Source organism: Gorilla gorilla, chromosome 22 (genome assembly GCF_029281585.2).
Source record: "Gorilla gorilla gorilla isolate KB3781 chromosome 22, NHGRI_mGorGor1-v2.1_pri, whole genome shotgun sequence".
NCBI classification, from domain to species: Eukaryota; Metazoa; Chordata; class Mammalia; order Primates; family Hominidae; genus Gorilla; species Gorilla gorilla.
In genome coordinates, this window is record NC_073246.2 from 23,739,137 (window position 1) to 23,765,680 (window position 26,544).

General features: G+C 35.5%; 1 long non-coding RNA gene across 1 annotated transcript in view; it reads left to right on the forward strand.

The window, feature by feature from the left end:
* The first annotated feature begins 2,615 nt into the window (after positions 1–2,615).
* Positions 2,616–26,544, forward strand: part of LOC109024471 (uncharacterized) — a 50,373-nt gene continuing 26,444 nt past the window's right edge. Inside the window, exons 1-2 of the long non-coding RNA XR_002003975.2 lie at positions 2,616–2,674; positions 4,048–4,337. This is a non-coding gene — a long non-coding RNA (uncharacterized lncRNA). The remainder of the gene's footprint in view (positions 2,675–4,047; positions 4,338–26,544) is intronic.

Consider the following 26,544-nt stretch of genomic DNA (forward strand, 5'->3'; position numbering starts at 1 on the left):
CCCAATATTCTGCTTTCATCTTTATATTTCTACTCTTTTGCCCATGGGCACACATTTGCTAGGTAGTGTCCTTGACATAAAAGTGCTGTAACCTGGAGATGCTCACATAGTTATCAGTTATGAGAGATTTGTAAGTAAAGGAAGTGACAGTCCCTCAGGGTGGAAACCCAGCCTCTGTTTTTTTATATATTTATAGAAACATGTTTTTCTAAACATGCTCCTTTTAGTCTGCAAGTTTCAGTATGCTCCTTTCAGTTTGAAAGTTCTCAACTATTAAGATTTTTCCTTGCAATTTCCTTTTTATACACTAGATAAAGGAAAAATTGCATACGATAGTAAGTTTTAGATTATTGTGTGCATTACATAATGTAGTAGGTTGAAAAATGGACCTTCCAAATATAACCACACCCTAACCATGGAACCTGTGAGTGTTATATTACATAGCATAAAAAGGGTTTGGAGATCTGATTAAATTAACAATCCTCAGATAAGGTGATTATTCTGAATTATCCAAATGGGCAGGCCTTAAATGCAATCACATGTTTCCATATAAGAAAGAGATTTAACACAGGCTACAGAAGAAGAAAACCATATGAAGGAATCAGCGGGAAACAATCAAGAGAGTGAAGCTATGCTGCTGACTGGAAGATGCAGGAAGGGCTCATGGGTCAGGGAATGCAACCCTACAAGCTGAAACAATTCTCCCTTAGTGCCTCCAGAGGTAGCATAGCCCTTGGTTTCATCCCAAGGAAACTGATTTTTCACTTCTAGCTTCCAGAAATGTAAGAAAACATATTTGTCTTGTTTGAAGCCATAGAATCTGTGGCAATTTGTTATAACAGCTATTAGAAACTAATATACTTGCTGTATAATAAATGAACACTGTAAACTTAATCCTTATAGGTCACGGAATATTCGGAGAATAAATTTTCATAATTTTGGTTTTAAGAAGTTCTTGTTGTTACCTTAGCTTTTCAGAGAGTACACAGTTAAATTCTGATAAACAAATTCTAGTATATACTCCAGACATCTCTACAGTACATGGAATAATTCTACATTGAAGCACTAACTACAATAATCATTATTGCAGAAGGACAATGCATCTGTGATTCTGGCACAAACAATTTAGGTACAATTTTCCCTCACATCATCCTTCTGATTGTTGTACATGATTTGCGTCTGAATGTTCTTAGAACTTCTTAGAAGATTCCATAAACATATGTTTTGTTAAAGCTCTACATTAAGTTTAGTTTATATAGAAATGTAAAAAATTATAGACTTACATTTTCCTAGTACTTTTTATGTACTTTGCAATGCCTAAATAAATTAGATGCTGCTAGAAGCAAATTTTAGTTGCTTTTTCTCAGTTTTAAATGATTTTCTTATTTTGTTTTCTGACAAAAGTTGTGTAGCCTATTTCGGACACTCCAGCATGTGGAAAATAGCTTCATAAGATAAAAATTAACATAATTAAAACCGTGTAATTAGAAAAATTAAATAAAATTTTTGAAAGTTAATTTGCAACACCTATAATTGCCTATGTGTGATAGAATAACAGTGAGATTCCCTACAGCCATTGAAACATTAATTGATGACAAATGATTCAGTGATTGACTTTATTGCCTTCTTGCAGCTCCAATGTAGATTATGGTAATTAATATTAAAAATCATTTCCTATTTAACATTTTATGCTGACACAAATCCTTTATTGGTTCATTTGAGAGCTCTTTCTTAAATTATGCCATTGACTGCCTACTTAGCACAACAAGTAATGGAGCGTCTAATAATTACGACAGTGAAACATGAACCTTATTTTAAAAATTTTTAATGATGGAAATGATTAAAAACCATAATCTTACTTTAGATAGCAAGCTGACCGATAGATACCACAGTCTTTATTGAAATGTTTCTCTTGCTGATCCTCTGACACACTTCCTTGCAACACCACCACATGAAAGCAGTCAGGAGGGAGGCTGTACCTTTCAAAGCCACAGAGGCTGAGCTGCCCAAGACCATGGGAACCCACCTCTTGCATCAGCGTGACCTGGATGTGAGACATGGAGTCAAACGCGATCATTTTGGAACTTTAAAATTTGACTGCCCTGCTGGATTTTGGACTTCCATGGGCCCGTAAACACTTTGTTTTGACCAATTTCTACCATTTGGAATGGCTGTATTTACTCAATACCTGTACCCCCATTGTATCGAGGAGGTAACTAGCTTGCTTTTGATTTCACAGGCTCATAAGCAGAAGGGACTTGCCTTGTCTCAGGTGAAACTCTGGACTGTGGACTTTTGGGTTAATGCTAAAATGAGTTAAGACTTTGTGGGACTGTTGGGATGGCATGATTGGTTTTAAAATGTGAGAACATGAGATTTGGAGGGGCCTGGGTGGAACAATATGGTTTGGCTGTGTCCCTACTGAAATCTCAAATTGAATTGTGTCTCCCAGAATTACCATGTGTTGTGGGAGGGACCCAGGGTAAGTAATTGAATCATGGGGGCTGGTCTTTCCTGTGCTATTCTCGTGATAGTGAATAAGTCTCATGAGATCTAATGGGTTTATCAGTGGTTTCCACTTTTACTTCTTCCTCATTTTCTCGTGCCACCACCATGTAAGAAGTGCCTTTCATATCCTGCCATGATTCTGAGGCCTCCCCAGACATGTGGAACTGTAAGTCCAATTAAAACTCTTTTTCTGGCCGGGTGATGTGGCTCATGTCTGTAATCCCAGCACTTTGGGAGGCCAAGGTGGGCGGATGAGTTGAGGTCAGCAGTTTCAAGAGAAGCCTGGCCAACATGGCGAAAACCCATCTCTACTTAAAATACAAATATGGGCCGGGCATGGTGGCTCACACCTGTATTCCCAGCACTTTAGCAGGCCGAGGTGGGCGGATCACAAGGTCAGGAGTCGAGACCAGCCTTGCCAACATGGCGAAACCCCGTCTCTACTAAAAATACAAAAATTAGCTGGGCGTGGAGGCCTGTGTCTGTAATCCCAGCTACTCGGGAGGCTGAGGGAGGAGAAATGCTTGAACTCAGGAGGCAGAGGTTGCAGTGAGCCGAGATCGTGCCATTGCACTCCAGCCTGGGTGACAAGAGCAAGAATCCATCTCAAAATAAGTAAATAAATAAATAAATAAAAATAAAATACAAATACAAATATTAGCTGGGTGTGTTGGTGCGTGCCTGTAATCCCAGCTACCTGGGAGCCTGAGGCAGGAGAATCGCTGGAGGCGGAGGTTGCAATGAGCCAAGATCTTGCCACTGCACTCCAGTCTGGGCAACAGAGTGAGACTCTGGTCTCAAAAACAAACAAACAAACAGACAAAAAAACCCTTTTACTTCCCAGTCTCAGGTATGTCTTTATCAGCAGTGTGAAATGGACGAATACACCTCCATTCCTTATTTTAAAAAGATAAATTTATCTCCTACCTCGCTGAAGTCCTTGAGCTTAAAATGTTTTAGATCCCTACCCTGTATTTCCTAATAAACCTTTCCTTATCCTAGTTCACTCCTGACCTCTCACATCAAGATGGGGATCTCTGCTCCCATCACACATGTCTCAGGCAAGACAATCCATTCAGCATCTTCTCCTCTACTTCTGTGCTTACATTTCTATTAAATTAATAGAAATTCATTAATTTAAATTTCTGTGTTACTTCCTGTAGTCCTGCCTCTAAATATGTTCTAGTTTGTCTTATCCTGAAAGTTTTCTTCTTTAGATCCTTAAATTTCCTTTAACTGTTTCTTTTCTTTCTCTGAAAACATTTTGAAATGTAGACATATCTTGCTTTCACTGGGTCATTATCTACTCACTTTTCAAACTTTGTGTGTGTGTGTGTGTGTGTGTGTGTGTGTGTGTGTGTGTGTGTGTGAGATAGAGTCTCGCCCTGTCTCCCAGGCTAGAGTGCAATGGCGCGCTCTCTGCTCACTGCAAACTCCGCCTCTTGGGTTCCTGCCATTCTCCTGCCTCAGCCTCCCAGGTAACTGGGACTACAGACGCCCGCCACCGCGCCTGGCTAATTTTTTTGTATTTTTTAGTAGAGACGGGGTTTCACCGTGTTAGCCAGGGTGGTCTCGATCTTTTGACCTCGTGACCCACCCGCCTCAGCCTCTCAGAGTGCTGGGATTACAGGAGTGAGCCACCGCGCCTGACCATTACCCATGCTCTTAATCATGATTTGTGTTTCCTCTTGGCCAAATCCTGTGTTGGCCTGTCTCACTTATAATAAGACGGGGACTGCTGTCCTCCAGAAAATGTTAACTAAAAGTACTGAATTCTTCATGGCATATGCTGAATACATGGGCTGATCATAGATACAATTCACATAAAGGTGAGCTACGGGACACTGTGGACTGGGCTGGCTAGAGAAAGCTTGCAAAAAGAGTGGGAACTGATGGCGCTTGGGATTAGGAGTAAAAGTCATAAAGTAAGAGTGAGGGAAAGGATACGGAGTGGGGGGGCATTCCATTTGAGAACTTCAGAAAAGAGGTGACAAGGTAGGAATATAAAAGGAATATTTACAGGTCAGCCTTGGAGGAGATAATGATTTTTATGCCTAGGAATAGTGGAAAATAAGTTTGGGAATGTAGTTGGGGCGTAGATGTGGAAAAGTGCGAGAGTACACATTTGAATATGATATTGTAGAAAACTGAAGACGGTTGAAAGGAGTGATGGCAAACAAGCAGGAATTTAGAAAAGTTAATGAGATGGGTTTTATTTATGCTTTTTGGGTAGGTCTACAGGGAGAGTCTAATGCTTGGGAATCGTTAAAGTGGTCATTACAACAATCTAAATGTGGTGTTGGAAGCAGACATTTACAAGCAATATAGATGCTTTAGAAGAGAGTATTCATAGTTCTTGAGAAGCTACTGAAATTTGTGTCAAGGTTAAGTGAGGTTTTAAAAATAGCTTCTGGAATTAACCTAAATGAATGGAAGAATATGAGTCCTACTGAAAGAAATGGGATTCTCTCCATATATTATAAAAATTTGACTGATGACTACAGTAGAAATTGTGCATCAGTTGAAGAAAGAAAGAGCTAATGCTCATAGTAAGAACAGCAGCCAGTGGCTTTGCATATTGATCACCAGAGCTTCTGAAAATTATTTTTATTTTTCATTTCTTTTTTCTCCTTCTCCTTTTATCTCTTTCTTCTACTTTCCTTCCCTTCCCTCCTTTCTTTAATTTCCACTTTTCCTTCTTCTCTCCATTTCTCCCTTCCTCAGTATTTTTAATTTGTGTTTAAAATAAATATTTATTAAGTGTTTATTCTGGGACTGTAGTTTTTCTATTTTATCTCTGGGTCAGTAACAAGCCTTGTAAATTACTTCCAACACTGGGACTGGGTATTTGAGCTTTGGATCATGAAGTCAGCCTGTTCAGTCTGATAAACTACCACTTCATTTACATAGATAATGAAAATATCAACTCCATTATTAAGATAAATTAGAAATGAAAGTATGAATTATTGGGTTCAATAAATAAATCTGCATATTAAAGAAATCTATGGACCAAAATGTATTACAATCATATATCAAAAATAAAGCATGTGTACATGGGTGCATGTGCGTGTGGGTTTATCTCATGACTGTGTGGGGACACAAAACCAATTATTGTCTTTTGAATCAATTTTCCCTGACAGTTTAGATTTAAGCTTGATGACATTTTGAACCTATTTCAGCCCATTTGGAATAAATTTATCAATTTCAACTCACATCTTCTTGATAAACCCAAATTTGTATCCCTATTTCTCCACTAATGCATGGACCATTATTGATGTTCCTTCTCTCCACTTTGCAGGATCTTAAAGTTTTTCCTTTTATGCTTCTTAAGATTTAATTACTAGCATTGTGAATACTGTATGTTTCTCCTCATCTTTCTCCAGGGTAAAGATCTGAACGTCTTTGTCAGTTCATACAAACTTTGAATGTTGTTGCCAAGCACATGATAGATATCAGAACTGGGTGTATTTCATGATCAGGTGAATTGAATTAGCTTATCAGATGAATGGTTACTTAATTTGTTTTGTGAAGGAAAGCTAACTGGGTTAGGTGACTTCCAACCAAAGGTGAATTTAAGGACACATGATTCAAGCCTTGAAATATTACAGAAAGTATGCCATGTTTAGAAATAAAACTGAATGATTTTTATTGTAAGTACTAATATCATTTTTATGTTCTCTGTAGTTCACTTCCTGCCTTGCCAATGCATTTAGGCTATTTTGCGTTCCCCATATGTGGGAATGGATATTTTTAGCATTAAGCAGAAAAGAGTCACAGATAACAGTGATTTCCAAGTCCCAGGGTGAGAAGGAAGCCAGGGATGATGCCCTTGGCCTTTCAATTGGCTTGAAAGTAGCAGCAAGAGCAGCAGAATCTGAATGAAGTCAGTAGACAGGAAAGGAGAATGCTTTAATGACAACCTGAAAGAATCAGTGACTGAAGACCAAATGGGATCAATAAAATCTCAGAAGTTACTCAGATGGACAGATTACTTCAGGGCTAGGAGATTCCAACAACATCTCAGTACTAAGTAAGCACCCCAGTTTGAGTGAGTTCGGGTTGAAATGCATATCAAATTTCAAAAGAAAACAATAGTCTCATAAGGGTTGTATACCTTATTGCCATATTTTAACTGGGCTTTGACAGTGAAATATTGAATTACCACTTTTTAAAATGACCTGACATTACAGTGTCTATAGTTTTTACTCAAATGACCTAATTTCCTTTTTATTCATTTACTAAGCATTTCTTATTTTCCCTTCTTTTGCAGTGTAGATTATGTTAGTCATAATATTTACTATAAAAATTGTATTATCTGGTAATGGTAATAGTAGCAATAGTAGATAATAGGGGTAATAGCAATTATAGAAATAGCAGCAATAGTGCCAAAGGTGGCAGAAAAACGCCTAAAAATTTTGAACAGGCATTAGGCGAAGCACTTTCTCTATCAATTGTGCTAAGCATTTTCTATAGAGTAACTCTTTTAATATTCTCAGCAACTCTTGAGGTAGGTGAGATTTTACCCTATTATATAAATGAGAAGCCTTAGGCTCAAAAAAATTAAGCCATTTCCTCACGTTATTCAGATGATGAGTGTGAGCTATAATTCCCATGGAGAGCTTGCTCTCCCAGCCCCCCTAGTAGACAGCATGATATGAAGGAGAAAAATTAGGCAGGCAGCAAATGTTAACTCTTTCCCTGACTGTTACAGTGGCTTTTGAACTTTGGCAGGTCACCAGTATCTGAAGAACTTCTTGAAATGTGGATTGCTGGGCTTTTCCCCCAGGTTTCTGATTAATTAAGACTGGAAGAAGGCCCCAAATGAACATTTCTAGCAAGTTCCCAGGTGACACTGCTGCATCTGGTCCAAGGCTCACACTTTGAGAACCTCTGTTATAGGTTTAGATATGTGAACGAAACCCACGAAGGTAAAGTGGTCTTATTGAAGGAAGTGTCGGGACTATTTATACTTGGATAAGGGCATGTGATCATCTAATTTGATCATATCTATTCACACAGTTATGACCACTTCTGTATACATAAATATAATATAAAGATGAAATATATGGTGCTTGTTTTTAAGAACCTTAAAATCTGGAGAATGAAGGCAAATCTATAAGCAAATAAGGCACCAAAGCTTATACATGTTTTGCAAAAAGGCAAAAATGTATATATGGTATAAAAACAAAGTATAAATTTTCTACTTGAATTGGAGTATGCAGTGGGGAGTAAGATAGAAAAGTTAGATAGAGAATTTGATGTCTTAGCTAAATGCTGAAAACCAAGAAGATTTGCACTAATCACTAATCACATAGAACAAGGGCTTAGGATAAAGTGTGGGATGGAGGGAGAATGATGTAATAGGTAGTGAAGAATGTGAAGGCACCAGATTAACATAGTCATGTATTTAACTAAAGCATTTGAACTTCATGCTGCACACAATAGTGAACCTTCAAATGTTTTTTAATGAGTGTAAATTATTATCCACTTTGTAACTTATACAGCATGGTCTGACAAGTTTGAAGAGTTTACTGTCCAAGAGGCAGATCAAGATCAGTATGATTAATTTTACTAATGAATTAGTCCTAAGGAAAGATGAGTTCCCACACAAGGAAGTAGTAATGTATACATAACAAGGATTGAATTTGACAGCTGATTAAGAAATGAGATTGACAAGATTCTTAAAAGTGTCTCTCGCTGGTGTTGATAGGTACTAAATAAAAAATGAATCAGGTTCTAGCTGAAAATTATACAGTCCAGTGGTTCTCAAACTTCAGCATATTAGAATTATATGGGAACCTAAAGCATACTAATATACAGGCCACACCACTTTCAATCTATTCAGAATCTTTGGAATCATTAGTAATTCCCAAGTGATTCAAATAATAATGGTGCTATTTAATAAATAGAGAACAGATCTGTAATATGGATCAGACTTGTAAAGAATGCAGAGAGAGGAAGAGTTGGAAGATATAGGAGAGGAAATGAGATAACTAAAAACAAATGGCCTGGAGACAATAGAAGAATAGAGAATGAAAAACACAGGTCGAAATACTAAACCTCAAATTCGAGAAGGTATGCTTCAGTTTCTGAGATTAAAGGAAAGTAGGTAATGCTCAAGCACCTAGAAAAAAACTAATAGGAAACTTTATTTTCATATATTTGGAGTCTAGTCTTGAAAGTCACCTCCGATGCTAGAGCACAACCCAAATTTTGTATTTTCCCTTATAAACTTAATAGGTGATACAAATATGTGTTAGAAATCAGTCTAGGATACTTTGACATATGTCAGTGACTGAGGAACGGGCATGCAAGGAATGTTTAAACAAATATTTAATTTTTTGAAAGAAGCTATAAGCATAGCAGTTTATGTAAAAAAGAAAATTCCAATAAAATATACAAGCCCAAAGTATACTATATCCATGGGTTTCTTTCTGCTTGTGGGTTGTATTTTGCAATCACTACCCAAAAGCATTGTTTTCAAGCCTATTATTTTTATCAAGAAAAGTTTGTCCAAAAAGAATTACATAAAAATATAAAATAACAAATAAAAAACCAACTAGAATGGCTCTAGCCCAAGCTATGAAAGGAAGTCATTGCTCCTACCTGCCCATATCTCCACTACAGATTGATGGTCAGTGACTGAGAGTATATCAAGTTTTTTTCTGAGAAATCAATTGAAAAAACTTGGGATTGAATGAAACCTGTCTTTTTTAACAAAATGCGGGACAAGCATAAAATTTACAGCTATTCTTTTTAATATGGTAGCTACTAACTACATGTGGTTATTAGGTCTTTGCAATATAGATAGTTAAAAAGATAGTCTGCACATTTGATTTTATAAACATAGTAAAACAGAAGGATAAAATGCATTAATAATATTTACTGTATTGATTACATATTGAAGTAACACTATTTTGAATATATTAGATTAAATGTAATATATTGTTAAAACTAAGTTCATCTCTGTCTTTTCTACCCTTTAAATGCAGCTGCCAGAAATTTAAAATTAAATATGCATCTCACATTTTGTCTTTATTAGACAATGCTAATCTCTAAGCATTTGGGCATTAGGGAACATCAATGAATATTAAGTTGGAACTTCATTTAGCTTATGGAGGATGGTCACAATTAGCTGTTTTCAAACTCTTTATATATTTTTAGGATTGAATCAAAAGTTTATTCAAAGAAGGAAATGTTTTAAAGTTATTGCTGCTATAGAATACTTTAAAAATTATAAATTACCAATACAAAAGGTACATTATATTTTTCTTTCATCTCTATTTTTCTTCAGTAGCTTTTGTGATTTTTAATAAAGTCTTGCCTCTCCATATGTATATAATTTCGAACATCTTTTTCTTTATCCCTTTTTATCCTCAGAATAACTCTGTGATAGGAAATAAATTATCTTCACTTTATCTTTACCTTTCCCTTACTAATCTGCCTATATGCAGGGAGCAGAGCATCTTACAGCAACATTTCTTCATTATAATTTAGACATTCATTCAATAATCAGTCAAGAGATTTCTGTCTTATTTTTGCACAATTGATACAATTTTGAAAGGCTGACTTTCATCAATATTGTTCTTTTGGAGCCCAACATGCTACTTATTCATCTACAGGAATTCACCGTGCCAGGCAATGCAGCCATTGAACTTTGGATAGTACATCTGTGCCTATTAGAGATAATGCCATTGAAAAGCTCCTCCTTAGAAACACTGAAGACAAGAATGCACCCCAAACTACGCTGGGGAAAAAGATGGTATTACGAAGTCAAAAATTTCTAACTTTCTTAAATAATGCCCCACATCTTCAAAAAGCTTGGCTACAGCTCTGAATTGAGGTCTTCTTCAATGAAACAATCTAGAAGTTCTAGCTGCGTACTAAGGTCACCACTGAACCAACTGAGCTGTGCTCACAATTGCCTGCTGGTGGAAACTATCAGTGGTGTGAGCCAATACTTGCATGTGCTAGATGACCTTATTTGAACAGTGCGTTTTTAACTTCATAGACGTGTCTCCATAGCATAATTACTTTGAAAACCTCTATATCAGTTTTCTAATGCTGCTGTTATAAATTACCACCGACTCGTTGGCAGAAAACAATACAAATGTATTATCTTGCATTTCTATGAGTTAGAAGTCTGACATAGGCCTCACTGGGCTAAAATCAAAGTGTCAGTACCTACTGCATTGTGTTCTGGAGACTCTGAGGGACAATCTATTTTCTTGCTTTTTCTGGTTTCTAAAAACCATTCGCATTCCTTAGCTCATGGCCAGCTTCCATCATCCTCAAAACCAGTGTCTTTGCATTTGTCGACTCTTCCTCTGATTACAGATGGGAAAGGATTCCCACTTTTAAAGAGTGTGTGTGTGTGTGTGTGTGTGTGTGTGTGTATGGCTGTATGTGTGTGTGTGTGATTAGATCAGACTCAAGATAATTTCCATATCTCAAGGGCCTTTGCTTATTTTTACAAAACCTTTTTTTCTGTATTGGATAATATATTAATATCAACAAGATCTAGTGATTAGAAAGGGGACATCTTTTTAAAGGGGATTGCATTACACTGCCTACAGCCTCCTCTACTGCTCTGAGTATTTTGATAGGAACTATATCTCTCACTAGCAGTGATCCTTTTTCCTTTCATTTTATATAGATATTCTGTCAAAAAAATGTCTCAGCCCATAGGACAATAAAATACCTATTTAAAAGCCATTTATCTTATAATGGCACCCTTAAGTCATCTAAATATCCATTGAAACCAAGATTGAGCTTAGTATAATTAACATAGGTATATAAGGAAAGTTGGTTAAAAGTAAAATTGTGTGGGTTTTTTTTTTGTTTGTTTTGTTTTGTTTTTTGTTTGTTTCTGAGATGGAGTCTCCTCTGTTGCCCAGGCTGGAATGCAGTGGCGCGATTTGGGTTCACTGCAACCTCTGCCTCCTAGGTTCGAGCAATTCTGCCTCAGCCTCCCGACTAGCTGGGATGACAAGCACATGTCACCATGCCTGGCTAATTTTTTTTTGTTTTTAGTGAAGATGGGGTTTCATTGTGTTACCAAGGATGGTCTCCATCCCCTGACCTCTTTATCCGCCTGCCTCGGCCTCCCAAAGTGCTGGGATTACAGGTGTGAGCCACCACACACAGCTTTAACACACATGTTATACATATGATATTTCATTGTCAAAAGCAATTTTCTAAAATTCCAAAAGATTTATCTTATTTGAGATTCAAAATAATGGGATTAGGACATTCTTTACGTCTCCTATTGGATTGACCATTTTTAGGGCAGAGTAAATATTAAGGCATCATCAATTAAAACTTACTCACTGTATGAGTTAGGGTAATCCAGAGAACCAATAGCTCTATCAATTTATCATCTATCTAATCATCTATCTAGAAATATATTTTAAGAATTGACTCTAGCAATGTGGGGGCTAGTAAATTTGAAATTTGTAGCCAGCAACCTGGAAATTCAGGTAAAGGTTGGTTTTGCCATCTTAAATCTGAAATAGTCTGCATATGAGTCAAGAGGCTGGAAACTCAGGCATGGTTTCTATGTTGCCGTCTGGAGAAGAAATTACTTCTTCTTTGAGATTCTTCCATCTTGTCTTTTCATGCATTCAATACATTGAACGAGGCCCACTCTCCTTTTGGAGGGTAATCTGGTTTTCCTTTAATTCCTCTGATTGGAAATTTTAAAAACACACACAAATATCTTCACAGCAATATCTAGAGGGATGTATGACCAAACAACTGGGCATCATAACCTAGTGAAGCTGACAGATAAAATTAACTGTCACATTTTCAGAAAGTATTATGGAATTAAAGCTAACTCTGAAGAACTCATTATTTTTGTGAAAGCCTTTTAAAATCAAATACTACCTTACATGCTATTGATTCAATAATTATCTATTAAGGGCTTACTGCACTGTGTGTGTATGTGTGTGTATATGCACTAAATGTATCTCTTCAGTTTTTACTGCATGCTAGTTGCTGCATTTGGTTATATAAATATGAGTGACACACTGTCCCTGACTTCAAGACAATTGTTGTTAATTATAAAGGTAAATGCATATAAAAAAAATCATAGTACAACATTCTTGGTGTTAAGAAGACTGGGAATGCAGTGGCAGGGCTGCAGCATGAATGGAGTGCAACTAACACATCCTTGGGGAGTCATGTTTGAAGGAACTGAAGAAACTGCAAATGAACAAAATAGGAAGTGGCGACATAGGCAGATCATAGATCAAATAGCATCACATTCTATTGCCGGTTTATATAACTGAGTATTTTGGTATATCATGAAAGCAGGGCAGGATGTTAGGAACATAAGTGGAGTCGTATTGTGAAGAGCCTTGGATGTCAGACCACATTTTTCTTACAGGAATGAGAGGACATTAAGGTAGTAGCTGTTAACCAGTGAAAGACCCAGATTTGCCTTTGCAGTTCTTGAAAAGGCCATTTCCTTTGCAGAAAGAGACTCAATTCTTGCTCTTTCTCTGTCTTTGTGCTGCTATAACAAAATATCTGAGACTGGGCAACAGATAATGTAAATATGTAAATAAGTAGATATAGAAATGTTATAAATTTATTTCTTGTAGTTCTGAAGGCTGGAAAGTCTAAGATCCAGTCACTAGCTGGCCTGGTGTCTGGTGAGGGCTGCTCTCAGCTTTCCAGGATAGTACCTTGCTGTTGTGTCCTCTGAAAAGGACAAACACAGTGTCCTCACATGGCAAAGGCAGAAGGGCAAAAAACAAAACTCAAAAATCCTAGAACAAAAAAAAAAAAAAAAAAAAAGAAAAAGCCGAATGCTGTTTGAAGCCTCTTTTATATAGGCCTTAATCCCATTCATGAGAGTTTCACCCTCATTGACTTAAACACGTCTCAAAAGCCCCATCTTTTAATACCATCACAGTGGGAATTAAGTTTCAACACATAAATTTTGGAGAACACGTTCAGACCATGGCACTCCCCACACACAGTGTGTGAAAAAGAGAACATGAACATTCCTATTCAGCAATTCCAAATATTAAGGGTTGAGTCTAATTTTTAATTACTATTGTAACATTTTAGTAACTTACAAAGACACTTCTGATTTATAGTACTGCCAAGAATGACAACATTTAGGGCTGTAAATCACAAGAGAAGAATAACTCCTTTTCTTTGTCTAGTCTCATGCTAATTCTAATGGATCCAGGGCACAAAATATAGAAATGAAATAATTTCCTCATTAAATATGTCTCCATAAAATGTGAAATGCATATTAAAGATGAAAGTTTTCTTTTTTTCATCGTGACTGGTTTCATAAGGTTCAACTTTACTGAAATGTTCTACTTTGTCTATAGGCACGTTAATGTATGAGTGTATTAATTTCTGTGCTTCATAACAAATTATCATACACTTGGGGCCTTAAAACAACACACATCTGGTATTTCAGTTTCTGTATGTCGGAAACCCAACCACAGCTTAATTGGACCTCACCAGGCCGCAATCCAGGCGTTGGTCGTGGCTTTAGTCTCATCAGAGGCTCTGCTGGGATCAGAGTCACCTTCAAGCTCTCTCTGGTTGTTGGCAGGATCAGTCTTCCTGGATTTGTAGGGCTGCGATTCCCATTTCCTTGACGGCCATAGCCTGCAGGCCTCTCTTGGCTCCTGTAAGTGCCTGAAGTTTTTATTTTTTTTTTATTTGCCACATGAGCCACTTTATAAGTCCTCTCACAAATGGCAGCGTACTTTCAAATCCAGCAAAGGTGAATTTTCACGTTCAGTCTGCTAGAATGAAGTCTTACGTAATGTGACCACGGGAACCATGGCATAGGCGTTCCATCAACTTTGCCATATTATGTAAGCAAACCACAGGCATGACACGCCATTACTGTTGCCATGTTTGCCATATGCTAATGGTTAGAAACAAGTCACAGTTGCCACCTCCAGCCAAGGGACAGGGGTGGCAGGGAGAGCACACAGAGGTGTGATATACCATGAGGTGGGAATTACTCGGGATCCTCTTGGGGAGGTCTGCCACAGTGAAACATAAAAACAGGTCATGTTGGTTATGTTGAAATATTTTGGAACCTCCATTCTGGAAGTATTCTGAATATCTAAAAGTTTTTTCTAGAATGCATTAATTGAGAAATATTTTTTTAAAATGTCCCAAACAATGCATTCATCAAACTGCTAGGAAAAAAATAGATAAGATTATACAACATTTTATTAAAAAGAAACTTAAACTTAACAAGGATTAGTAATCCGGGGGAATTCCAACAGCAATCAACACAGATAACTCTTTTCCTTCCATAGTCATATTTAAATTATTTTATTTTGAACTAGATATTTTCCTTAATATATGTACAGCTTGGTTGCTTGGCTTGATTTTACACATATATGTATTCATGTATATGTGAATGTGTGCATAACTTTAAATATATATTTTTAAATATCTGAAAGCACTGAAATGGGAACTTTACTGTTATGGTGAATAGATATTTCTATGTTGAAATTTTGACTATCACAAATTTGCATTAAGAATATGTAAATCCAAAACAAGCTATATAATGATCCCAAACATTGCTTTTTTGCTACATTAAGTTTAATGGCTCAATCTCAAGCTCTCAGTAGGAGAGCAAGTATTTCCACCTCTGCAAGGCTTTACAGAAAAGAAAATTTTGGTAGAATGGCCACACTCATATGCATACCCGGCAGCCAAGGGTACATGTGCTATATTCCCTATAACATAATGTGTCACTTCATAGTGAGAAAATGTCCACAGAAGAAGATGACCAATGCCCTACCAGGCTTCAAGACAGACAATGATTATGACTAGAATGAGATGATCCTGGAGCTTGTCAGTGGAACTTATGCATCAGTAGAAATGCTGTCTTGTTAACTATTAGATCTGCAAAACTATAACCAACAAGCTAAAGCTGTTCATGTTCTCCTGTAGAAATGCATCTTTTATGCTGTATTTACAATTATTATGCTGTGAATCAGGATTTCCATCTCACATCCATCACCCAGTCGTGTAAATCCTGATTTGGGACAGAATTCCAATATTTATATGAAACATGAAAATGTGGATCATTTCTCTGTTGTTATGATATTTATCCAATGGCTATGTTTTGTTCCACTTAGGGAAGCCTATTTAATTAAAAAAATACGTGCTGATTTGTGCATGATTTTGTCAGGAAGTTATTTGTTGCTATGGCTTTGTATTTTTGCTGTTATGTATGTACTCTCTCGGTACCTGGCTACACAAAATTAATGCTCCTAACTTATCCAGATCACTGTGTCTTGGTAAGCTTCTCCCACACTGTTTCCCTTACTCTTCTGTGCCCGTCTTCATATATGAACTAAAACAATCCTCTAATTTGCTTAATGTCTTTAAAGTGGAGTACGTACCTGAATCAAACAGAATATTTGCAAAACTTGTCACTCATATTTTGAGTTTCTACTTTAGTGTCTTAGTGCTTTCTCGATATGGGAGAATTCATGTCCTCCATTCAGAAGTATGCACTAAGTAAGAGGTATCATGTCTGGTTCTTGATTAGGTACTAATCTTGAAATATTATCCTACAATAGGTTAGAGCACGTATATCTCCTGATAATATATTGAATATGATAGATTTAAATAATTGATTAACTAAATACTAAAGCAAATTGCTGCACATATCATTTATTATTCATTGTGTAGAAAGTGCCTGACTCAGTGTTTGGAAATTGTCTGACTTTTCCTCGTATATAGTGTGGTTTCATGTTATTGTATATAAGACCTGACATGAACTCTGTTTACAATAATCTCCCAGTGCCATAAAGACCATAATAAATAATATAACCAATTGGTTTCTTTATGCTGTCATTTATTAGTGCATATAGCATTAGTGGAGGATTACCTTGTATTACCCGTAGTACTTAGAGTATGAATCACACATGCACCTTGAAGGAAAAGAGGTGCAATGTAATAAGAAACCAGATATTGAAAATGCAAGTTTTGTTGTGTTATTCTGGGTATGTTAACCTTTATTCCTGCCCTCCATATGCACTGTAGCAAAGTCTGCCTATTCATGCTTCATCCCACCACTTCATAGCTATTGCTCCATCTGCCTTAGTGATTGAACTTTATACTACATGAACTAGACTTCCCCTCCATGGTCACACCAAAGCATTCAATTCAATTCACAGGTACTTACAGTCTACAGAATGGGCTTTGAAAGAGGATAATACCTAAGCACCTCTTGTTTCATAAAAATTTGAACTCAGGCTGTGTAACTATAGTATAGTATAGACGTTTCTAGAAGATCATTAGTTGTATTAGAATAGAGAAGCTACTATCAATCATGTTTCCCTGAAGCTGGAAGAGCACATTACTCCCTTTTAGTGTCTGAGTTACATTACATATGTTGAGGACTGTTATAAGTAAGTTGGAGTTAGTTGACTGGGACTCTGCTAAGCAAGAGAATCTTAGCAGGTATAGTTATTTGAGTAAACAGGGATGGGAATAATTTGTAATAGCATAGAATATGGGTTTTCTTTGTATAAAGATAAAATGCTGAAATATTTTATGCCTGATGATCATTACACTGTATGTGATTTATAACAGGAATAAGCTGAGCCTCTTCCCACCATGCCATTTCATATCAGCCATAAATGAGGAAACAAATGAGAAAGTTATTATTTGCCATGTGATTAAGTAGTCAGTCAAATCCATTCTGTCTAACAAGCGATTGATTGCTTTAGAATGGGAGCCAGAATTTATAAGGGTGGGGTGATATACTTTGGAGTGTGGGGTATGTAATCAAAATTTTTGTGGTGTATTGCATTTTTCAATGAAGATCACAACAGTATCTCCATTCCATAAGTTCTTTCTACAGTGCAACCTGTGATAGGGTCTTTGCCCTCTCCCTTTGAAACTCACTGGCTTTTTGTGACTGCTTCAATATATTACATAAAAATGCCATCATCATCCACTGTGATCTTTTGAGGTGTTTGCTGCAGAAAAAGAGCCACCACGCTGTGAGAATGTTCAAACAGGCAAAGCAGTGAGACTCCATGGAAAGGATGCATGCATGAATTTTGACTGACAGTATAGCTGAGATCCCAACTGATAGCTAGTACCAAATCACCACCTATGTGAGTCAACCATTTTGGTAGTATGTTCTCCAGTTCTGAGATCAATTGCTTTAAACAGACCTCTTGAATCAAAGGCAAGCTCCCTACTAAACCCTTCATAAGCCCTGCCCGACAAATAGATACAGAAACAAAATAATTGTTGTTCTTTCAGGTCAGTAAGTTTTCTGATTTTTTTTAGCACACAGCAATGAATCATACAATCAGCAACTAATATATTGTGCTTTCCGTGATCTTTTAAAAAAAATTTTTATAAATGGAATTTGCTATAATAATACCCTTGAAACGAGTCTTTAAATGTGAACAGTTGTCCAATGGTGGAAGAAGACATTCAAGGGGGGAAAAAGGAATAGATTATGAAACATTTATTTTTGGAGGTTGTAATTATTTAAGAATAGCTAAAGCTGGAAGTCCTAAATAGGACACAGTAAAAGATGACATTGGTGGTAGAAGCAGAAACCTTATGATGGAGGTTATCTATCTATCTGTCTGTCTATCCCCTTTCTACTAAGGTTAGATTTGATTTTGAAGGTAATACAAAATCATAAAGGACTTTCTGCAGAGCAAGAGATAGTTGGATTTGCATTTTAGGAATATTTCGAGAGACAGTGATGAAATATCATCACCAGGTATATTTATCATACATACTCTAACCGAACCCGAACCCGAACCCTAACCCTATCCCTAACCCAGTTAATAGATGCCTGGTAGAAATCTGACACAAAAATATTAAGAACTTATAATCAAGTGGATCTGACTATTAATTAAATGTGAAGAGTGAAGGTAATAGAGTCTGAAAAACTTCAAATGAATGACTTTCCAGGTAATAGAGCAAAGGGCCAGACTGGGAGGGGTTGAGCAACAATAAATTCAGCTTTGCCCATGTTACACCCAGTCACATTCTTCTTCTTACTTAATTTCTCAGACCAAAACCTTGGGCACATCCTTGCTTTTTCTTTCTCAGTGACAACACTCTGAAGAATATCAAGTATCATTACATTCCAAGTCAAGGATACATCTTGTCACCTTCACCAATGCATCTTAGTCTTCAAACTGTCATCAGTTGCAAACCGATAAAGCATGTGTGTGTTAATGTTCTACCCTTTACCATGAAATCAATATTGTTGGAGCTTGTTGAATGAGAAAAGTACTAACGGAAGATGATGTCAGAAAGAAAAGATTGAGCATGAGTTGGCTTTGCAGGCTATAGTAAATCATTTGGAATTTATTTTATATTTCAAAAGAAGTTACTGAAGTCCTTTCACTAGCCAAGCAAAGCATCTGATGATGTTTTTCAACAAATGCTGCTGTCTGGAGAACTGAATGTAGGATGGCAAGGATAAATATAGCTAGAAAACTCTTTCTGTAATGTAAACATGAGGCTGGTAATTCTTTTTCCTTTGTCAAATCAAACTCATTCCAATCAATGCACCGTCCTTGTTTATTTATTTACCTAGAGGTCTTTTCCTCAGAGTTTCATGTCTTGTCAATAAGATGTAGGACATATCAAGAACAAAGAGTTCTTCTTTCAGCATATCCTTCCAAAAGTAGCTTTTCGTCTTGTCATACATTGACCGATATTTTTCCTTTGAATTTTCAAAGCACAGAGCACTCTAAGGAGTTAAATTATTTACTTAATTGTTTCTATTCCATATTTTCCCATTAGAAATGTAAGGCATCTGAGGATAGAAAATATATTTTTCTTATTGACATCATATTCGTAATGTTCAGCGTAGTACTTAGAGTGAAATTTGTATTCAACACGTTTGTAGATTAGCAAATGAAAATAAAATAAGACACAATTTAAAATTTGGGAGATATTTGATTGGAGATAAAAATTGAAGGAGATTTTCTAAAATGAAGATACTGCTTTAGACTTGATGAGGGGGAAATTTTTCACATCCATCATCAATTTATGGATTTACAGTAAATTAAATTATCTTTTAAAACATAGAAAGTAAATCATAATCTTTAATAAAGAAGGGAAATTGAAGGAAACATGTCTCCATTGAGTATTAGGCATTCTGTGAGGTACTTAATATATTTAAACTCATGCAAATCTCCAAGAGCCATGACTTTAAAAAAAATTCAGTTATTTAAATTAAATATTTATGTTTAAAGCATGAAGAGTTATACTTGTTAAAATCCATGTACTTATAGAACAATGAAAAAATCACGTGTAAAACACACAACATTCGGTGTACTCAATTTTGACAAATATTTATCTTTTTTAGCATTGAAAATAGGAACGTTATTTGCATTTGGAAAAATATTTCTCGGATATATTGGTCACTAAACAATGAAATAACATGTCATGGTTGTTTTATGTTTACCTGTCTTGCAAAAAGCTAGATTTGACTAACAATAAAAATGTCCACTGTTAAAATGCCTGCAGAAACACTTTTCACATTAAATTATAACCAGATACTCACGTTCACATTGCCAGGGCATCAATAAAACAATTCCAAGTTTATAGCACAGAGGTACATTGTACCCAGTGTTGTTATTGTGACATATTGTGCTGCCTTGTGCTCTGTCATATTGTAATTCAGACATTAACTTATGTGACTACCACTCTTTATTTAGAAAATATAGTGTTCTCATTTGTTCCAAAAATTGTAATATGCATATTTCAAACTACAAAACATATCTATTTTCACGGTAGTATCAATTATATGTTGAGCTTCTTCATAATATCCTAGTAAGCATATTTTAAATTAAGTTGTGAAAATAATGAATAAATAAATAAAATAAAGAAAGAGCTGCAAGTTGCTGAGATTCTGGGACATGTGAATATGTTATCTCAGTAAAGCATGGCCTGTGCAGTATTACTCCAGTTCCTTTCTATTTATGTTCCTCAGACTTGATTTTTTTAAGCTTTAAAATAATTAGATTAAATATTTTGTCAAACTTTAGAAAACACTTCTTATAGACAAATTGTTAGACAAAGAAAGGAACAATAAGAAGCTGTGGGAAGTAAAAGTAATATTTTGGGAGTCAAAATTGTCATTTCTCTATGCTAGGATTGAAGATGTATACACATCATCAACAGCATTCACACACTCACACGCACACACACACACACGCTATTTGTACCTTAAAATACTATACAAAATAAAATTGGTGCCTAGGAAGAGATATAGAGTTCAAACATAATTCTCCCATAAATACATCCCCACTACTATTTTAAATATGAACTCTCAGGAAGATTATAGTGTGGGGAAAAAATGTCAAATCAGCAGGTGAGCTGTTGAACTTTCAACTCATTATTAAATAAAACCAGTTTTGGTTTTTATGTGTTTCACACTTTGTTCATCCACAATTCCCTTTGAACTAGGGTTTGTGGGACTGTTGTGGGGTGGGGGGAGGGGATAGCATTAGGAGATATACCTAATGTTAAATGACGAGTTAATGGGTGCAGCACACCAACATGGCACATGTATACATATGTAACAGACCTGCACGTTGTGCACATGTACCCTAAAACTTAAAGTATAATAAAAAAATGAAAAAATAAAATTGAGAAAATCCAAATTATTTGTGGAATTCAACATTAACCTAAAAACCGAAAAAAAAGACAATGTAGGATATAACTGAAAGACAAAATGATAAAATCTAACAATCAATATTGTATTATCTTTTAGCATAAATTAATAATCTTGAGTAAGATTGCTAATATATACTTCAAATGATACATTAAGATTTAACAAATAATTAAAATTTTTAGGAAGGGTTATAGGAAATTTAAATCTATCATTTCTAATTCATTGATATGTTTAATTTAAAAACCTTTAGTCTCTCTACTAATACTTCCATTTTAAGAAGGAGATGGACACTCATAGAAGTAAAATAATATACCCAATGTTACACAGTTAATTAATTGTTGGAGATATTTCAAAGCAGCTCATAAATGCCTCAGAGTCTATTCTCTTTGACTACATTGCACTGCTATCAAATTTCATGAAAAATCTCAAAAACTTGTGTTACAGTAATTAATTCAGTTAAATGGATACTTTTATTTTCTCCAAAGTTCCTTCAACTTTAGAGAGACCAAAGTAATTACATAAGTGAAATATCTGGAAGAGTAAAGAATAAATAATAGAAAATGCTTCAGGAAAGGAATATTTTACTAGAGTATTTACCATGTCTTTAATTTGTAGTTATCGAACATGAAAATACATGGGAAAGACTTGGAGACCTTTCATAAGAGAGCAAATATAAAAGTAATGGAAAATATAATATGTAAAGAAAGAGTAGAATTGATAATACCTTGCCTGAAAGGCCTAGACAGTTTTAATAACTATCCCAAAACATGTAAATCGTTATGCTTATTAGAATGGTTCCAGGCATTTTACAGGGGAAGCAACAGAATAAAACAGCTGTATGGTCTTAAAGAATGAGAAAAAACATCCCCTGCCTCTCCCCTGTAACTGTATCATTTGATTTGAATTTTTTTTATTGCTTCTAGAATTCTTCACGGAACAGTATCTGGAAAAGAATACTATAGATAAGAAAACATATATTACGGTGGTAATTTTGTAACTACCTGTGTGACATTTTATTGGTCTGAATTTTACGTGCCTCATTTGAAAAGGGATAAAGCTGAACTATAACAATTTCTTTTGATCTTTTTGAGTCATGGACATTTTGAAAATTTGATTAAAGTTATATCTTCTCTCTATAAAAATGACTTGCACTTTGTATTTTACTTTTAATTTCAGGAATACAATGACACCCTGTAGCTCATTCATGAGTATGTCCTAGAGGTTCCTGCTAGTTAAATAATTTTAGATTCAGTGTCTAAAATTGCATACAATTCTAAAATTTCCTGGTCTGCTGTATTATCACTATTTGGATGTTTAGATATATTTTTGCTAGTATCTCTTTTTTCTAGTAATAATGCAAGCAAAACTTCCCTGTTAAATAATTAAGCATTGATCAATTTTCTAATAATTTCACTGGAATAAGAGTGAAGAAATTCAGTCTACTTTTACATTGACTCCTTAAGTGTCTGGCACTGACTTTAACATAAAACAACAGACAGTAATATATTTGAAAAAATCTGTTGCTGAAACATTCATGATAGTTTATCTCGATTAAAAGACTCACTGTATTTTTAAGAATTATGTGTAATTTTAATCATTATATCTTTCTCTATTAATTTTTCCATATCCCTTTTAAAATGAGAGCACTGAATAAAATGTCTCCCTTCAACTGTAAGTTTTATGGTAAATTGAACTTAAAATTTCAGAATCCCTCTCATGTACACATTTAATCAATGTAGTTCTGGATCTTATTTATTCAGTTTAACCCCTCATTTTTAAAAAAATGTTCACTCTCCTATTTTCAATGACATCATGTTATTATATACTTATTACATAATCGGTTTATTTTATTCCTTTAGAGCTACTTATCCTCCTTTTGTTTCCTAATTTGAGGCATTCCAAGGGCTCCATTTTTGAGTGTTGCTTCTTTTGGCCTTTTTCTTTCCCTTAGAGATTTTATTCATTATCATTTTTGTTCCAACGTTCTACATTTATTTTGTCAGCCTTGTTTTTGTGCTTTACCTCTATAACTAAGGACTCAGTAAACTGCCAAAATAAATAATCAAATATCCCTGTGGCTTAACACAGTAAACGTATATGTTTTGCTCTTCCTACATCCAATGTAAATTTGCTAAACATGCAACTCTCTTGGACGGTGCTTTTTAAAGAACTGAGATACAGGATATATGTATTCCATTAAGTGGTTCCAACATCCTTCAAAAATATGGAGCTCTCCACAGACTCATTTCCACCTTTCCAGTCTTCAAGAGGAAAGAGGGAAAAAGAAAATTTAGATAATAGACCAGGAAGAGAGATGCCTCATCTCTGCCCATATTTTATCAGCCAAAACTTGATCCCATGGTTTCACCTTTCTACAAGATGGTGGTTGTAGGCAAGAAAAGAATAGTTTAGCTTTGTGTATAGGATTGAAAAAATGACTTGGTGAGCACTTTGGAGACTCTGCATTGCAGTGCTTCATCATCCTTTAATTAAATCATTTCCTTCCCATATTGGTTGACTCTGAATTAGTGCACCTCTTTTATTATTTTAATATGTTCTCAGCAACTGGCCTTCTCCATCCATTCTGCATTATGGCCAAACACTTCCTTTGGCTTCTCTCTGTTTGTTTCATACACACTAGTCTCCCTGGACAATTCCAAACTGGAAATATAGAGGAGATCCTTGACTGAAAGACCTGTACCTCAATGACTGAAGTCCTCTGTAGTACTGAGCACATGTATGTGCTCTTCCATTACACTTTCATTTTCTTCAGTTTCAATCAGCCTTCTGGGTTTATCAAAGGCCTTGGTGAAGGACCATTTGATACCTTTGCCTAAATCTTAGAAGGGAAATGTGCCTTGATAAAAGAAGTGTCAAAATGAAGAAGAACATTGTATTATGGAAATTAGGGCTAATCTTAATCACTGGATCCTTTAAAGTACAGAAGTACCTTCTTACAAGGTAATCAAAGGTAACTAATACATAGAGATAGCTCTGTTCCTCAGTTCTGCATTTTAGCAACAACCATGCTGAACAAGATGGTTTTAATGTTCTTTTCAGCTTGACTAAATCTTGGACAGACTTCTTTCTAAGACCCTGAACTCTCATTTCTTAAAGCATATAGTTTTGACAACATGTAATTGCACGTTCTTCCTCTGCTTCTTTGAGATTTCAAGCTGTTTCAAAAGGACTGTCTTTTTCGAGGACCTGGGAGCCTTCCCTTTGAAATGTAATCATTAAGGAAGATAGAGCCCCCATCTCCCAGTCTCTATCTGAGCACAGAAGCCTAAATCTAAGTTGTAAATTTTCCTTCAGTCATAAAAAGAGAGTTTACATTCTGCAAATAATAAGCCATTATTCTAAGTGAATCAACGCAGTAACAGAAAGCCAGATACAGCATGTTCTTACATATAAGTGGGAGCTAAACACCAAATACATGTGGACATAAAGATGGAACCCTACAGACTACTAGAGGGAGGAAGGAGGAAGAGAGGAATGGGCTGAAAAATTACTATGCTCACCCACTGGGTGATGAGATCATCAATACTAAAACTCAGCATCACACAATATACCCATCCAGCAAACCTGCACATGTACCTGCTGAATCTAAAATAAAAGTTGAAATGATATTTCCTTTGAATGAGGCTAATTTGAAAACACACACAGCTTATAATCTACCACCCCAGGTCTTCAAAACTTTCCAGGCTTTTGCTGCAGCAAAGTTCAGTCCATACTGCCTTTTGTTTTATCTTCCCTGTTGCAATAGTCTTGAATAAAATCTTCCTTAGCGTTTTTATTTTGTCAGGTTTAATTTTTCCTTGAGACTATCTGGGGACTTTCCTAATTCTTGGTGCTTCAGACTTCCTGAGTTCAGTTCAGACTGCCTTTTGTTTCCTTTCCTGTTGCAATAGTCTTGAATTAAATCTTCCTTATCTTTCTAACTATGTACCTTTTAATTTCCCTCGACACTACCTGGTGACTTTCCTAATTCTTTGCCCTTCAGACTTCCTGATTATATACTCTGCTCCTGCCTCTGCAGAAATAGTCTTTTCTTATTTTTTTTTACCTTTCCAGAAATAGAACTTAAGTTCTCCCACCTTGTTTGCCTCCTCTTCTGTGGCCCTTGTCTTTGTAAGACTCTGACCAATGGCTTCATTAACTTTAACTTCATATATTTTCTATTTTGGACTAGGTGTCCTTCCTGGCCTGCTGCTTCCACAGGTGATGGATTAGGTGCGTGGGTTCAGCTTCCTTATTGTAAGATCTTTTCTTTCCTTTCCCACATTTGTAGACACAGTTGTTGCAAATATTCTTCTACTTAGCACATTTATCTTACCTGTTTTGTCCTATTTTCTTTAGATTCCTGAGCCTTTACTTAATATTTTCCTGAATTAAAAATGGAAATGTGCATATCAACTATCAGAGATGCTGGAACATAAAAAGTAATAAAGTGAAGCTATTTGTGGGCTATTACTTCACTGAGTTGGATTCTTCTCTTATTCCCACTGAGTATTTCAGTGGATTTCTGAACTGAAGAATAAACTAATTCATAATTCATATGAACTAATGAATAAACTCATTCATAATTCATAACCTAATAAACTAATTCATAATTCCCATGATACATTGCAACAAGAAGAACTCCTTTCATCTTTTAACTTTTTGTGTTACCGCATTTAGTACAGGTTTTCCATCTCCAGACATGCTTACTTTACAAGTTGCAATTTTTGAATGCAGGCAGAATAAGATATATTGATGAGGGGAAAAAAGAGGGAGTGAGATATCAAGATGGACTACAAAAAGTATTATATCCTCCCTACAAAATAAGTATCTCTGTTGTGGAGGAATAAGTACACAGTTTTAAGGTAGACTTTGGGTCTTTAAGACAAGTACTAAAATTTATGTTTTTTTTTTATTCAGTCCTGCTGATGGTCAGCTTTTCTCAGAAAACATAATGATGTAATGTATCAATCCAGATCCATGATCAAGGTGAACTCTTTCATGATTATTTTTTGTTATGAAAAAAATGAATTATTCTGCACAGAGAGAGAATATTATAAAAATCTTCCAAATATACATCATTCAAATGATAAACATTCTTCTAAACTTGTTTGATATCTTTTTAATATCTTCTTTGTTTCCTCACATGTTTTTTTCTTTTGGTGATAAAATGTTTCAAAAATATCTCAGACTTTATGGCCTTCCACTTTTCATATGTAAATGTAATATCATCATGCATAGCTAAAAATGTATAATAATTCCTTAATATCCAATCTATACAGTAAACTTTTGATAGAATTTAAGTTTTTTCAGAGGTTGGTGCAAAGTGATTTAAATCGAGATGTTTAGAGTTCTAATGAGGGCAA